This window comes from Macaca thibetana, chromosome 11, assembly GCF_024542745.1.
Source record: "Macaca thibetana thibetana isolate TM-01 chromosome 11, ASM2454274v1, whole genome shotgun sequence".
NCBI classification, from domain to species: Eukaryota; Metazoa; Chordata; class Mammalia; order Primates; family Cercopithecidae; genus Macaca; species Macaca thibetana.
In genome coordinates this window covers 42,543,060-42,557,849 of record NC_065588.1, presented here as the reverse complement: position 1 = coordinate 42,557,849, position 14,790 = coordinate 42,543,060, and positions in this window count along the sequence as shown.

Sequence of the window (14,790 nt, the reverse complement as noted above, 5' to 3'; positions counted from 1 at the left end):
CAACTGTATTTTCTTAGTAGAGACGGGGGTCTCATCATGTTGGCCAGGATGGTCTTGAACTCCTGACCATGTGATCCTCCCTCCTCAGCCTTCCAAGGTGCCGGGATTACAGGCATGAGCCACCGCGCCCAACCTCTTTAAGTCTCCCTTAAAGGTTCTTCCTTCGTGGCCGCTTCCCTCTTCCTATCTAGCTAGTCTGACTTACCTTTTCCACCTGATAAAAAGAGAACTCCTTATAGAAGCTTACAGCTGACTCCAGAGCCTGGGAGTTTAACCACTATTCTAAACTGTCTCCTATCTAGTATGATATTAAACACAAAAGCAAAAAGGAATTAGATTACAAAATTATTACATCCACTACAATTAAAACTTGACATATGTTGCCTTTAGAAAAAATCTTGAAAATAAATACACAGGATTGATGACAGTTGTTTTAGGGTAATAGGATGCTATTTTTTTCAAAATTTTTAGTAATATAGTTTAACTGTTCTTATAAGCTTAAATATTTTAAGGCTCCAAAATGAAAATAATTGGGTTCGCAAATGATGGATCATTCTTTCCTTGCTCTAAAACATTCATCATGGTCATTGTAATATTTTCACATTTTAAAAATATGCTAAGCAATTAAAAAATTTTCCACAACATATATGAAAGTAATGGTGATTAAGCATTGAAGCTTTAGAGCTTAAGGGGAGAAATATTGATAGTCTCACAGAAACTCATCATTATAGTGCTGTGTAGGGTTTTATTTTATGTACATGGGCTCATTTGATCTTTCCAATGCCTGAAAGGTAGAACTTCAACTTTCTGAAAGTTGTCCAGAAAGTTAATTCCCTAAAGGTTCAATGCAGTCCCAGCTCTACCATATTACTGGCTAGTCTACATGTCCCAGAAAAAAGCCACTAGTGCGCTTTGCCCATCCCCACTTAGCACAGCTGGAAACACAGGTGCAGGATGCAGCTGGCCGAATTTCTCAAATAATCATCACTGAAAAATGCTGAAGAGGAAGGCCGTTTTGAAGATTCCTCCTTTATCACCACCCCCTCTGCCTGTCCCTGCAGGCTGGCTTCCCTTTCCCACTTAATAGGAAGAACACTTCTGCTTACTGTTGTTAAACAACTAACCTCTGGTGAAAGAGGAGGCACCTGACTTCTTTCCCGCACTTAAGACTCCCACAAACATAAATGCAACTGCAGAAATTTGGGGGGCTAATATTGCCCCCACTGGGCAAAATCTCAGCAGAAACTGCAGCTTTTTTTTTTTTTTTAAAGACAGAGTTTCGCTCTTGTTGCCCAGGCTGGAGTGCAATGGTGCGATCTTGGCTCACAGCAACCTCCGCCTCCCGGGTTCGATTCTCCTGCCTCAGCCTCCTGAGTAGCTGGGACTACAGGTGCGTGCCACTATGCCCAGCTAATTTTTTGTATTTTTAGTAGAGATGGGGTTTCACCATGTTAGTATGGTCTTGATGTCCTGACCTTGTGATCCGCCCGCCTTGGCCTCCCAAAGTGCTGGGATTACAGGAGTGAGCCACCGCGCCTGGCCAAAACAGCAGCTTTAATTCAGACTTAAAACACCTAACAGGGAAACACAAACTGTAAATGCCGCTCTTCTTTCGTAAAAGTAGGATTTTTTTCTGATTATAAAATTAATGCCTCATGTAGAAAAATGCAAAAATGAAAATGAGTTTAAAGAACATAAAATCACCCTAAGTGCTTTCACCCAGAAATAGCCTCTAATAATATATATATATATATATTTAAGAATCCTGACCTTTAAAAACTATGTGATTATATATATTTTTCAAAACCATACATTTACATGTGCTTTCACATTCTGCCATTTGAGAATCATACTGCATATACCAGTTTCCTAATTTATTTTCAGTTAACATTACTTGGGTCTTCCCATTTTATTAACTAAGCTGCAAAATTACATTTTTAATGTTTTATGAATAATATCATAACTTTAGAAACCATTCCCCTACAGTTTTGTTGTAATATTAGCACCATCTGACTCCTTTTCCTGTATTCCTTAACTCCACTGTATCCTCATGGGCATTTAACACTCTCTGGCTTCAATGAGAATTAAGCACAGGAAAAGGAAAAGCAGGCCATCTGTGCAGGAAGGCAAAACCAGTGTAAATTAAATGGGGTGTGAAAAAAAGGCACTTATGCTCTTCAAATATGTGCTACTTGAAAGAAATGCTTACCTATGTACAGAACTAATCACTGGACACACAAGCTTCAGGTGAATGATGGGTTCTAAGTGTTCTTTGTTCACAAAGCAAAAGCAGTCCTATTTTTCAAAATAAGCTTTATAGCTCCAAACTGAACCCAAGAGATTTTGATCAAATCTTAAACATTTCAAGGACATTAAGCCAAATACAGAACAAACCTCTACCTCTGGTGATGGTGCCACTCTCCTCCCGGCTCTACTTATCAGCTCAGTTATTTTTGACTCTTTCTGTTCATCCAGAGCTGTTTGCTCACACATTGCCATCTCCTTCTCACTGATGAGTTTTTGTTCTTCCATTTTTTTTCTACTTCTCCCACCACTCATCTCCTCCTTGTCTTCATTGGAACACTTGTAGTGGAATAGCGTGGTGATAGAGAATGTGGGGTTTGAAGTCATGTTGAGCTTTCGAATTCTGTCTGTGGCAACTTATGCAAATAATTTATCCTCTCTGTCCCTCAGCCTCCAATTTTACAAATAGGGATGATGGTACGTACCTACCTCATAGGACTGTTGTGAGGAGTACATGTGTTACTTTCTGTAATGCACTATTAAAATAGTGCCCAGCACACAGTGAGCACTTGACCAATATTGCTATTGTTCTTACTACAGGAGGAGCTCCCTCAACGTTTTCTCTGCTTTCAGGCTCTCAACCCACACACAAGAATAACTATAGTGACCTCTGTTGCCAGCTAAGTGCCTCTTATGTGCCAACTTTGATCTGAGCTCAATACATGTTTTATTTTTATTCCTTACAACATTCTGCCCACTAGATATTATGCTCCATTTTACAGATGGGAAAACAGACTTGAAAAAAATTACAGTCCATCTTTTACAATTTCATTAAAAAACTGCAACATCCATTTTAGTCACATGATTTATTTGTTCAAATGTCCCTAAGATATTCTATTAACTGCACACACCCCTCTCACCCACCTTACTTCAGCTTTCCAATCACAGATATTGGGTTAGTGTCTGTTAACTCATTCTCAGTGCAACACAACGTAGCCATTCCAAGTCTCTCTCTCTGCCTTCTCAGCTCCAGTCCTGAGGTTCCTTTTTATTTCGCTCATGCTCCTTCCTTTCCTTGTTACCATTTTTTATCATAAGAAAAGATTTCAATCTTCACCTTCTTCTAGAAAGGCAGTGAAATACTCTATTCTTGTACTTCTGGGAGTACTTCACTCGCATTGAACGCCCCTAATTTAACTATGGACATCTTTTTAAAAATGAATGCATGCAGTCAAAGATTAAATTATTGGTATATGTTGGTGGAATTTTGGAACAAGACATTGTGATTTTAAGATTTTTCCAGCCACTGACAGAGAAGCATAATTTAGATGGCTGAGGTGGTCAAGCTGGCAGTGATGGTTTAGAGCTTCTGAGACTTCAGTGTGCACTGCAATCACTTAGGGAACTGGTTAAAATCACTTAGGGACTGCTTAAAATCGCTCAGGGAACTGCTCAAAATACAGATTCTGATTCTGCAGGCCTAGAGTGGAGCCTGATGTTCTGCATATCTGATAAAGTCTCAGGTAATGTTGATACTGTTGTTTCTTGAGTAGCAAAGGTTGAGGAGACATTCTCAAGGAAAAAATGGAAAAACTAATTGAGAACCGTAGAAAAATACTAACTAATAAAGAGATAAAAAGCAAAAGTAACCTACAAATGACAAATATTTGCCAAGGAATAGAAAGACCCAAAGTTTTAAGGGATTTCAGGAATAAATTTGACTAGATGTACTTTTCATCTTTTATATTAACTTTAGATCCAAATTCTGCACGCCTCTCGTGCACCTCTCTGTCACATAGGATTTATCATCTGCACCCTCTCCTAGCACTTTCTGGTCACTCCTGCATTCCATGTCCACTAGCACTTTAGAATAATGTTTAAACGCCTCTAGAAGTCAGCACCTTTTACAGGTAAATGTGCAAAGCATTTAGGAAGTTGCAATGGGTTGAAGAGGGAGGAAAAGAACAAGATCAGGAGTTAGAATTAGAGATTCTTGGAAGCAGGGTGATGTTCTAGAGAAACATCTTCAAACAAAATCTGGGACCAATAGATTTGGCTATTCACAGTAGAATAGCCAAAGTGAGCACAGATCATATATTTGAAAATTTGAAGCATGGGACATATAGTCAAAACACATATAGAAAATAGTTGAGGACACTAGAAGTACTTATGCTGAGGAAGAGGGAAAAAAGACAGATTGGCAGGGAAGGAGAGGGGGAGGGCATGGCAGAGAGAATACATGAGAAGCTACCGCAAATATCTGGAGTATCTGTCATCTCATGAAATAACTGTTTATTTCCAGCCCAAGGGGCTGGAAGACCATTTATCAGGAAGTGATTATAGAAAATTATCATATGGAGAAATATATTATGAAGAAAATTCCAGCATCCCAGCTTGGATTGCTGTCTTTCTATGATGGTTTCAAGATCTGGCCACTTATTCAGCTGACACCTGCATTGCCACTGGTAAGTCTAGTCTTTTCAGGGACTTTGCAAGCTTCCTGAGAGGTTCAACCCCACAAGTAAATCTCTTTCTCCTTCTTCTTCTTTTTTTTTTTTTTTTTTTGACAGAGTCTCGCTCTGTCGCCCAGGCTGGAATGCAGTGTTGTGATCTCAGCTCACCGCAACCTCTGCCTCCTGGGTTCAAGCGATTCTCATGTCTCAGTCTTCTGAGTAGCTGGGATTACAGGTGCCTGCCACTGTGCCTAGCTAATTTTCATGTTTTTGTTAGAGACAGGGTTTCGCCATGTTGACCAGGCTTGTCTGGAACTCCTGACTTCAAGTGATCCGCCTGCCTCAGCCTCAAAATGCTGGGATTACAGGTCTGAGCCACCGCATCCCGCCCTCCTTCCTCTTTTTAGTGTGTCCTCTGCCCCACTTCTCCTTTTCTCCACCTAAAAAAGTGAAAGTTTCTTGTGGAACAGAAGTCAAAGAGACTGACTAGATGTCTGGTGATAACATTTTTAAGGCAAATATAAGAAGCCCTGCTTTGACTTATGATTTAGTAACAGAGCCCACTGTTGATGTGGGTTGTGTCTCCCAAACTCAGCATATATAACCCCAGCCCCACCAGAGGAGTTGCAGGTAGAGTCGGAATGGTTTCCCTGCTCCACTTGCGGCAGGCTGTCACCACAATGGGGACAGGTATTGAAGAAAAGCGGAAGGACTGGAGGCAGGGAAGCAATGAAGCAAGCATTGCTCCTTCCTCCTCGAAAAAAGGAAAAGTTCCCCTATGAGGTTTCCTAGTTGAATTTATCAGCAAATACCTTAATCAAAGTTCATACTTTAGCAAGGACTCTTCTGAAATTCACTGGATCCAGGGAATGGACATAGGGGAGGCCCTGGGGTGGCAGTGGAGGGTGGGAGTGGCACAAGGAAGGAAAGAGGCTGATAAGGGAGGTAAGGAGGGCACTGGGATACTCTGTCCAGAGGTGGCTGTGCCACAGGTTGCCCTTTCCTCTTCTGTTATCTTGCCCATAGATTCCGTACAGGAGTTATCTCCCTTTCTCAAATAAAGAGCTGAGGTGGAGAGTATTTTAGTTGGAGAGTAGTGCTTTGATGGTTTCCCTAGAGAAGGAACTGCAGCCAATTGGACTATGTGTAACGTGTGTATGTGTATGTGTGTGTGTATGTGTGTGTGTGTATACATACTAATGTGTGCATGTGTGCCTGACAGCTTGTGTGTTTTGCAACTTCAACTGATCAGAGGAGCACATATCTTTAACGACCCAAGTAGTAATGATAATGATGATGGCTAGGATTCACTTGGCTCTTTCTATGTGGTGCTATTCTAGAGGATTTACGTACATTAATTCACTTAATTTTCACAAGAACATTATGAGCAGGAGCTATTATAATCTGCACTTTACAGGCAAGGAAATTGATCGACAACATGGTAAAGTAACTTGCCCAAGGTCATACAGCCAGCACGGGGCAGAGCCTGGGTTTGAACCCAGACTGCCTGATTCGAATCTGCTTTTTTTATTTAAAAAAATTTTAATTGATACATAAGAATTGTACTTATTATGGGGTACATGTGATATTTGGATACATCCATACAATGTATAATGATCAAATCAGAGTATTCAGGATATACATCATCTCCAACATTTATCATTGCTTTGTGTAGGGAACATAGAAAATCTCTTCTAGCTATTTTGAAATATACAATAAATTGTGAATTATAGGAACCCAACTGTACTATTGAACACCAGAACTTACTCATTCTATCAAACTAATGTTGATTACCCATTAATCAACCTCTCTTCATCCCCCTACCTTGACCCTTCCCAACCTGTGGTAACCATCATTCTACTCTTTACTTCCATGAGATCAACTGTTTTAGCTCCCACATATGAGTGAGAACATCTGTTATTTGTCTTTCTGTGCCTGTGACTTCCAGCTCCATTTATGTCGCAGCAAATGGCAGGATTTCTGTTTTTATGTCTGAATAGTATTCCATTATGTTTATATACCACATTTTCCTTATTTATTAATCTGTTGATGGACACTTAGGTTGATTCCATATCTTAAGTACTGTGAATAGTGCTACAATCAACATAGTGTGCAGGTGTTCTTTTGATATACTGATTTCCTTTCTTTTGAATAAATACCCATTAGTGGGATTGCTGGATCATATGGTAGCTCTATTTTCAGTTTTCTGAGAAACCACCTTACTATTTTCCATAATGGCTGTACTAATTTACATTCCCACCAACAGTGAGTAACTTCTCTTTTCCACATCCTTGCCAGAATTTGTTAATAATTTTTATAATAGCCATTCTAACTGGGGTGGGGTGATACATCATTGTAGTTTAATTTGTATTTCCTTGATGATTAGTTATGTTGTTTTTGTTTTTGTTTTTGTTTTTGAGATGGAGTCTCGGTCTGTTGCCAGGCTAGAGTGCAGTGGTACAATCTCAGCTCACTGCAACCTCCACCCCCCAGGTTCAAGCAATTCTCCTGCCTCAGCCTCCCAAGTAACTGGGATTACAGGTGCACACCACCATACCCAGCTAATTTTTGTATTTTTAGTAGAGATGGAGTTTCACCATGTTGGCCAGGATGGTCTAAATCTCCTGACCTTGTGATCCACCCACCTCGGCCTCCCAAAGTGCTGGGATTACAGGTGTGAGCCACTTGTATGTCTTCTTTTGAGAAATATCTATTTATATCCTTTGCTCATGTTTTGATATTATATTTTTTCACTGTTAAATTGAATTCCTGTATATTCTGGATATTAGTTCCTTGTCAGATAAATACTTTGCAACTATTTTCTCTCATTCTGCAGGTGTCTCTTCACTCTGTTGATTGTTGCCTTTGCTTTGCAGAAGATTTTCAGTTTAATATAGTCCTATTTATCTTGTTTTGTTTTTATTGTCTGTGCTTTTGAGGTCTTAGCCACAAAGTCTTTGCTTATACCAATGTCCTGAAGCATTTCCCTTATATTTTCTTCTAGTAGTGTTATAGTTTTGAGTCATACACTCAAGTCTGTAATTCATTTTGATTTTTTATATGGTGAGAGACAGGAAATTCATTTCTTTTTTTGGTATATCGTTGTCCAGTTTCCCCAACACCTTTTATTGAAGAGGGTGTCCTTTCCCCAATGTACGTTCTTGTCTTTGTCAAAAATCAGTTGGAACCTGGTCAACAAAGGGAGACTCCATCTATGCAAATAATTAAAAAATTTAGCTGGGCGTAGTGGTCCATGCCTGTGATCCCAGCTACTTGGGAGTCTGTGGTAGAAGTACCACCTGAGTTTGGAAAGTCAAGGCTACAGTGAGCTGTGATTGTGCCACTGCACTTCAGCCTGGACAAGAGAGTGAGACCTGGTCTCAAAAATAAATAAATAAATAAGTAAATAAATAAATAAATAAGTTGGCTGTTGATATGGTTTAGCTGTGTCCCCACCCAACTCTCATCTTGAATTGTAGCTCCCTCATTCCCATGTGTTGTGGGAGGGACCCGGTGGGAGGTAACTGAATCATGAGGGCAGATCTTTCCCCACCCTTCGTGATTCAATTTGGAGGGAAAAGTTTGGAGGGCTCAGAAGAAGACAGGAAAATGTGGGAACATTTGGAACTTTCTGGAGACTTGTTGAATGACTTTGCCCAAAATGCTGGTTGTGATATGATAATTAAAGTCCAGGCTGAGGTGGTCTCAGATGGAAATGAGGAACCTTTTGGGAACTGGAGCAAAGGTGACCCTTGTTATGTTTTAGCAAAAAGACTGGTGGCATTTTGCTCCTGCCCTAGAGATTTGTGGAACTTTGATTTTGAGAGAGATGATTTAGGATATCTGGTAGAAAAATCTCTAAGCAGCAAAGCACTCAAGAGGTGACTTGGGTTTTGTTAAAGGCATTCAGTTTAATAAGGGAAGGAGTGCATAAAAATTCAGAAAATTTGCAGCTTGACAATGTGATAGGAAAGAAAATCCCATTTTCTGAGGAGAAATTCAAGCCACTGCAGAAATGTGCATAAGTAATGAGAAGCCAAATGTTAATCCCCAAGACAATGGGGAAAATATCTCCATTGCATGTCAGAGGTCTTCATGGCAGCCCCTTCCATCACAGGCCTGGAGGCCTAGGAGAAAAAAGTGGTTTCATGGGCTGAGAAGGGTCCCCATGCTGTGTACAGTCTAGGGACTTGGTGCCCCATGTTCCAGCTTCTCCAGCCATGACTAAAAGGGGCCAAAGTACACCTCAGGCTGTGACTTCAGAGGATGCAAGCCCCAGGCCTTGGCAGGTTCCATGTGGTGTTGAGCCTGCTAATGCACAGAAGTAAAGAATTGGGGTTTGGGAAACTCTGTCTAGATTTCAGAGAATGTGTGGAAATGTCTGGATGCCCAGGCAAAAGTTTGCTGCAGGGTCTGGGCCCTCATGGAGAACCTCTCCTAGAGCAGTGCAGAAGGGAAATTTTGGAGCCCCTACACAGAGTCCCTACTGGGGCACCACCTAGTGGAGCTGTGAGAAGAGGGCCACTGTCCTCCAGAACCCAGAATGGTAGATCCGCTGACAGTTTGCACTGTTCACCTGGAAAAGCTGCGGACACTCAGTGCTAGCCTGTGAAAGCAGCCTGGAGGGAAGCTCTACTGTGCAAAGCCACAGGGGCAGAGCTGCCCAAGACTATGGGATCCCACCTCTTTCATCAGCGTGACCTGGATGTGAGACATGGAGTCAAAGGAGATCATTCTGGAGCTTTAAGATTTGACTGCCCTGCTGGAATTCAGACTTGCATGGGGCCTATAGCCCCTTTGTTTTAGCCAATTTCTCCCATTTGGAATGGTTGTATTTACCCAATACTTGTACCTCCATTGTTTCTAGAAAATAACCACCTTACTTTTGATTTTATAGGATTATAGGCGGAAGGGACTTGCCTTGTCTCAGATGAGACTTTGGATTGTGGGCTTTTGTGTTAATGCTGAAATGAGTTAAGATTTTGGGGGACTGTTGGGAAGGCATGATTGGTTTTGAAATGTGAGGACATGAGATTTGGGAGGAGCCTGGGGCGGGATCAAATGGTTTGGCTGTGTCCCTATCCAGCTCTCATCTTGAATTGTAGCTCCCACAATTCCTATATGTTGTTGGAGGGACCTGGTGGGAGATAATTGAATCATGGGGGTGGGTCTTTCCCCTGTTGTTCTTGTGATAGTGAATAAGTCTCAGTCACAAGATCTGATGGTTTCATAAGGGGGAGTTTCCCTGCACAAGCTCTCTCTTTGCCTGCTGCCATCCATGTAAGAGTGATGTTCTCCTCTTTGTTTTCTCCCATGATTGTGAGGCCTCCCCAGCCATGTGAAACTGTAAGTTCATTAAACCTATTTTTCTTCCCAGTCTCGGGTATGTCTTTATCAGCAGCATGAAAACAGACTAATAGAGCTGTCAAAAACATGTGTATTTACGTCTGGGTTCTCCATTCTGGGTTCACACATTTATTGATTTGTGTATGTTGAATCATCCTTGCATCCATGAGATGAATCCTACTTGATCACGGTGTATTATCTTTTTGATGTGCTGTTGGAGTTGGTTGGCTAGTATTTGGTCGAAGATGTTTGCATCTATTCTCATTAGGAATGTTAGCCTGTAGTTTTCTTTTTTTATTGTATCCTTGTATGGTTTTGGTATCAGAGTAATGCTGGCCCTTAGAATGAGTTAAGAAGAGCTGCCTCTTTAGTTTTTTGTAACACTTTGAGAAGAATTGGCATTAATTCTTCTTAAAAAGTTATGTAAAATTCATCAGTGGAGTCTTCAGTATTGGGCTTTTATTTATTAGAAGACTTATCATTACTGATTCAATCTCATTACTCATTATTGTTCTGTGCATATTTTCTATTTCTTCCTGATTCACCCTTGTTAAATTATATATATTCAGTAATACATCCATTTCCTCTGAGTTTTCAAGTTTGTTAGCATATAGTTGTTCATAATAGTCTCTGATGATATTTTGTATTTCTCTGGTATCAGTTGTAATGTCTCTTCTTTCATTTCTGATTTTATTTATTGGTGTTCTCTCCTTTCTTGGTTAGTTTAGCTATCAGTTTATCAATTTTGTTTATATTTTCAGAAAACCAACATCAAGTTTTCTTAATCTTTTTATCATTGTTTTTCAGTCTCTATTTCATTAAGTTCTGCTTTGCCATTTATTATTTATTTTCTTCTACTAATTTTAAGCTTGGATATTCTTGCTTTTCTGGTTCCTTGGTGTGGATTGTTAGGTTGCTTATTTGAATCTTTCTATATTTTTGATGTAGGTGCCATAAAATTATAGCAATAAGCTCTTAGCTGTGTTTTCAGTGGTTATTCAGGAACATGTTGTTTAATTTCTATGTATATGCACAGTTTTCAAAGTTCCTCTTGTTCTTGATTTTTAGCTCTATTTCATTGTAGTCTGAGGAGACACTTGACATAATTTTATTTTTAAAAATGTGTTCAGACTTGTTTCATGTTCTAACATATGGTCTATCCTGGAGAATGCTTTATGCACTGATGAGAAGATATGTATTCTGCAACTGTTGGATAAAGTGTTCTATAAATGTTTGTTAGGTCCATTTTTTTTAACTTCAGAGGTACATGTGCAGGATGTGCAGGTTTGTTACATGGGTAAATGTGGTTTGCTGCACAGATCATCCCATCACCTAGTTATTAAGCCCAGTGTCCATTAGCTATTATTCCTGATGCTCTCCCTTCCCCCACCCACCCATCCAACAGGGCCCAGTGTGTGTTGTTTCCCCACAGTATGTCCATGTGCTCTCATCATTCAGTTCTCACTTATAAGTGAGAACCTGTGGTGTCTGGTTTTCTGTTCCTGTGTTAGTTGGCTGAGGATAATGGCTTCCAGCACCATTCATGGGTCCATTTGGTTTAAAGTGCAGTTTAAATCCAAAGTTGCTTTGTTGATTTCCTGTCTAAATGATCTGTCAAATGCTAACAGTGGGATATTCAAGTCCCCAACTATTATTGTATTGGAGCCTATCTCCCTTTTGAACTAATAATATTTGCCTTATATATCTTGGTGCTCTAGTGTTGGGTGCATATATATTTAGAATTTTTGTATCCTTTTGCTAGTTGGTCTATTTAACACCATATTATGAAACTCTTTGTCACTTTTTATTGTTTTTTACTTAAAACCTGTTTTATCTGATGTAAATATATCTACTGCTTGCTTTTGGTTTCCGTTTGTGTGAAGTATTTTTATCCATTCCTTTTACATTCAGTCTATGTATGTCCTTACACCTAAAGCAAGTTTCTTGTAAGCAGCATGTAGTCAAGTTTTTTTTTTAATCCATTCAAACAATTTATCTCTTTTAAGTGGGGAATTCAATTCATTTTCATTTGGTTACTAGTTATAAGTGAGGGCTTATTTCTGTCATTTTATTAATTGTTTTCTGGTTGTTTTGTATATCATTTTTCCCTTTATGTCTCTTGTGTTGTTTATCATTGAAGTTTGGTGATTTTCTGTAGTGGTAACATTTGAATTCTTTCTTTGTCTCATTTGTATCTCTGTGAGTTTTACACTGCTAGTGAGTTCTATATTTGTGTATGTTTTCATGAATGTAGATATTGTCCTTTTGCTTTCAGATGTAGGACTCCCTTAACCATTTCTTGCACGATCATTCTAGTGGTGAATAAATTCCCTCAGTTTTTGCTTATCTGGTATAGATTTTATTTCTCCTTCATTTTGGAAGGATAGCTTTGTTGTCATCACTGGCAGGCTTTTTTTTTTTCCTTTGGGACTTTTATTTATTTATTTATTTATATTATACTTTAAGTTCTAGGGTACATGTGCACAATGTGCAGGTTTGTTACATAGGTATACATGTGCCATGTTGGTTTGCTGCACCCATTAACTCATCATTTACTTTAGGTATTTCTCCTAATGCTGTCCCTCCCACAGTCCCCCACCCTACATCAGGTCGCAGTGTGTGATGTTCCCCATCCTGTGTCCAAGTGCCCCCACCCTACATCAGGTCGCAGTGTGTGATGTTCCCCTCCTGTGTCCAAGTGTTCTCATTGTTCAATTCCCACTTATGAGTGAGAACATGCAGTGTTTGGTTTTCTGTCCTTGTCATAGTTTGCTGAGAATGATGGTTTCCAACTTCATCCATTTCCCTTCAAAGGACATGAACTCATCCTTTTTTATGACTGCATAGTATTCCACAGTGTATATGTGCCACATTTTCTTAATCCAGTCTATCACTGATGGACATTTGGGTTGGTTCCAAGTCTTTGCTATTGTGAATAGTGTTGCAATAAACATACCTGCGCATGTGTCTTTATAGTAGCATGATTTATAATCTTTTGGGTATATACCCAGTAATAGGATCACTGGGTCAAATGGTATTTCTAGTTCTAGATCCTTGAGGAATCGCCATACTGTTTTCCATAATGGTTGAACTAATTTACACTCCCACCAACCGTGTAAAAGTGTTCCTATTTCTCCATATCCTCTCCAGCACCTGTTGTTTCCTGACTTTTTAATGATCGCCATTCTAACTGGTGTGAGATGGTATCTCATTGTGATTTTGATTTGCATTTCTCTGATGGCCAGTGATGATGAGCATTTTTTCATGTGTCTATTGGCTGCATAATGTCTTCTTTTAAGAAGTGTTGGTTCATATGCTTTGCCCACTTTTTGATGGGGTTGTTTGCTTTTTTCTTGTAAATTTGTTTGAGTTATTTGTAGGTTCTGGATATTAGCCCTTTGTCAGATGAGTAGATTGCAAAAATTTTCTCCCATTCTGTAGGTTACCTGTTCACTCTGATGGTAGTTTATTTTGCTGTGCAGAAGCTCTTTAGTTTAATGAGATCCCATTTGTCTATTTTGGCTTTTGTTGCCATTGCTTTTGGTGTTTTAGACATGAAGTCCTTGCCCATGCCTATGTCCTGAATGGTATTACCTAGGTTTTCTTCTAGGGATTTTATGGTTTTAGGTCTAACATTTAAATCTCTAATCCATCTTGAATTAATTTTCATATAAGGAGTAAGGAAAGGATCCAGTTTCAGCTTTCTACTTATGGCTAGCCAATTTTCCCAGCACCACTTATTAAACAGGGAATCCTTTCCCCATTTCTTGTTTCTCTCAGGTTTGTCAAAGATCAGATGGCTGTAGACGTGTGGTGTTATTTCTGAGGGCTCTGTTCTATTCCATTGGTCTATATCTCTGTTTTGGTACCAGTACCATGCTGTTTTGGTTACTGTAGCCTTGTAGTATAGTTTGAAGTCAGGTAGCGTGATGCCTCCCGCTTTGTTCTTTTGGCTTAGGATTATCTTGGCAATGCGGGGTCTTTTTTGGTTCCATATGAACTTTAAAGCAGTTTTTCCCAATTCTGTGAAGAAAGTCATTGGTAGCTTAATGAGGATGGCATTGAATCTATAAATTACCTTGGGCAGTATGGCCATTTTCACAATATTGATTCTTCCTATCCATGATCATGGAATGTTCTTCCATTTGTTTGTGTCCTCTTTCAGTTCATTGAGCAATGGTTTGTAGTTCTCCTTGAAGAGGTCCTTTACATCCCTTGTAAGTTGGATTCCTAGGTATTTTATTCTCTTTGTAGCAATCGTGAGCAGGAGTTCACTCCTGATTTGGCTTTCTGTTTGTCTGTTTTTGGCGTATATGAATGGTTGTGGTTTTTGCACATTGATTTTGTATCCTGAAACTTTGCTGAAGTTGCTTATCAGCTTAAGGAGATTTTGGGCTGAGATGATAGGGGTTTTCTAAGTATACAATCATGTCATATGCAAACAGGGACAATTTGACTTCCTATTTTCCTAATTGAATACCCTTTATTCATTTCTTTTGCCTGATTGCCCTAGCCAGAATTTCCAACACTATGTTGAATAGGAGTGGTGATAGAGGGCATCCCTGTCTTGTACCAGTTTTCAAATGGAATGATTTCAGTTTTTGTCCATTCAATATGCTATTGGCTGTAGGTTTGTCATAAGTAGCTCTTACTGTTTTGAGATAAGTTCCATCAATACCTAGTTTATTCAGAGTTTTTAACATGAAGGGATGTTGAATTTGTTGAAGGTCTTTTCTGCATCTATTGA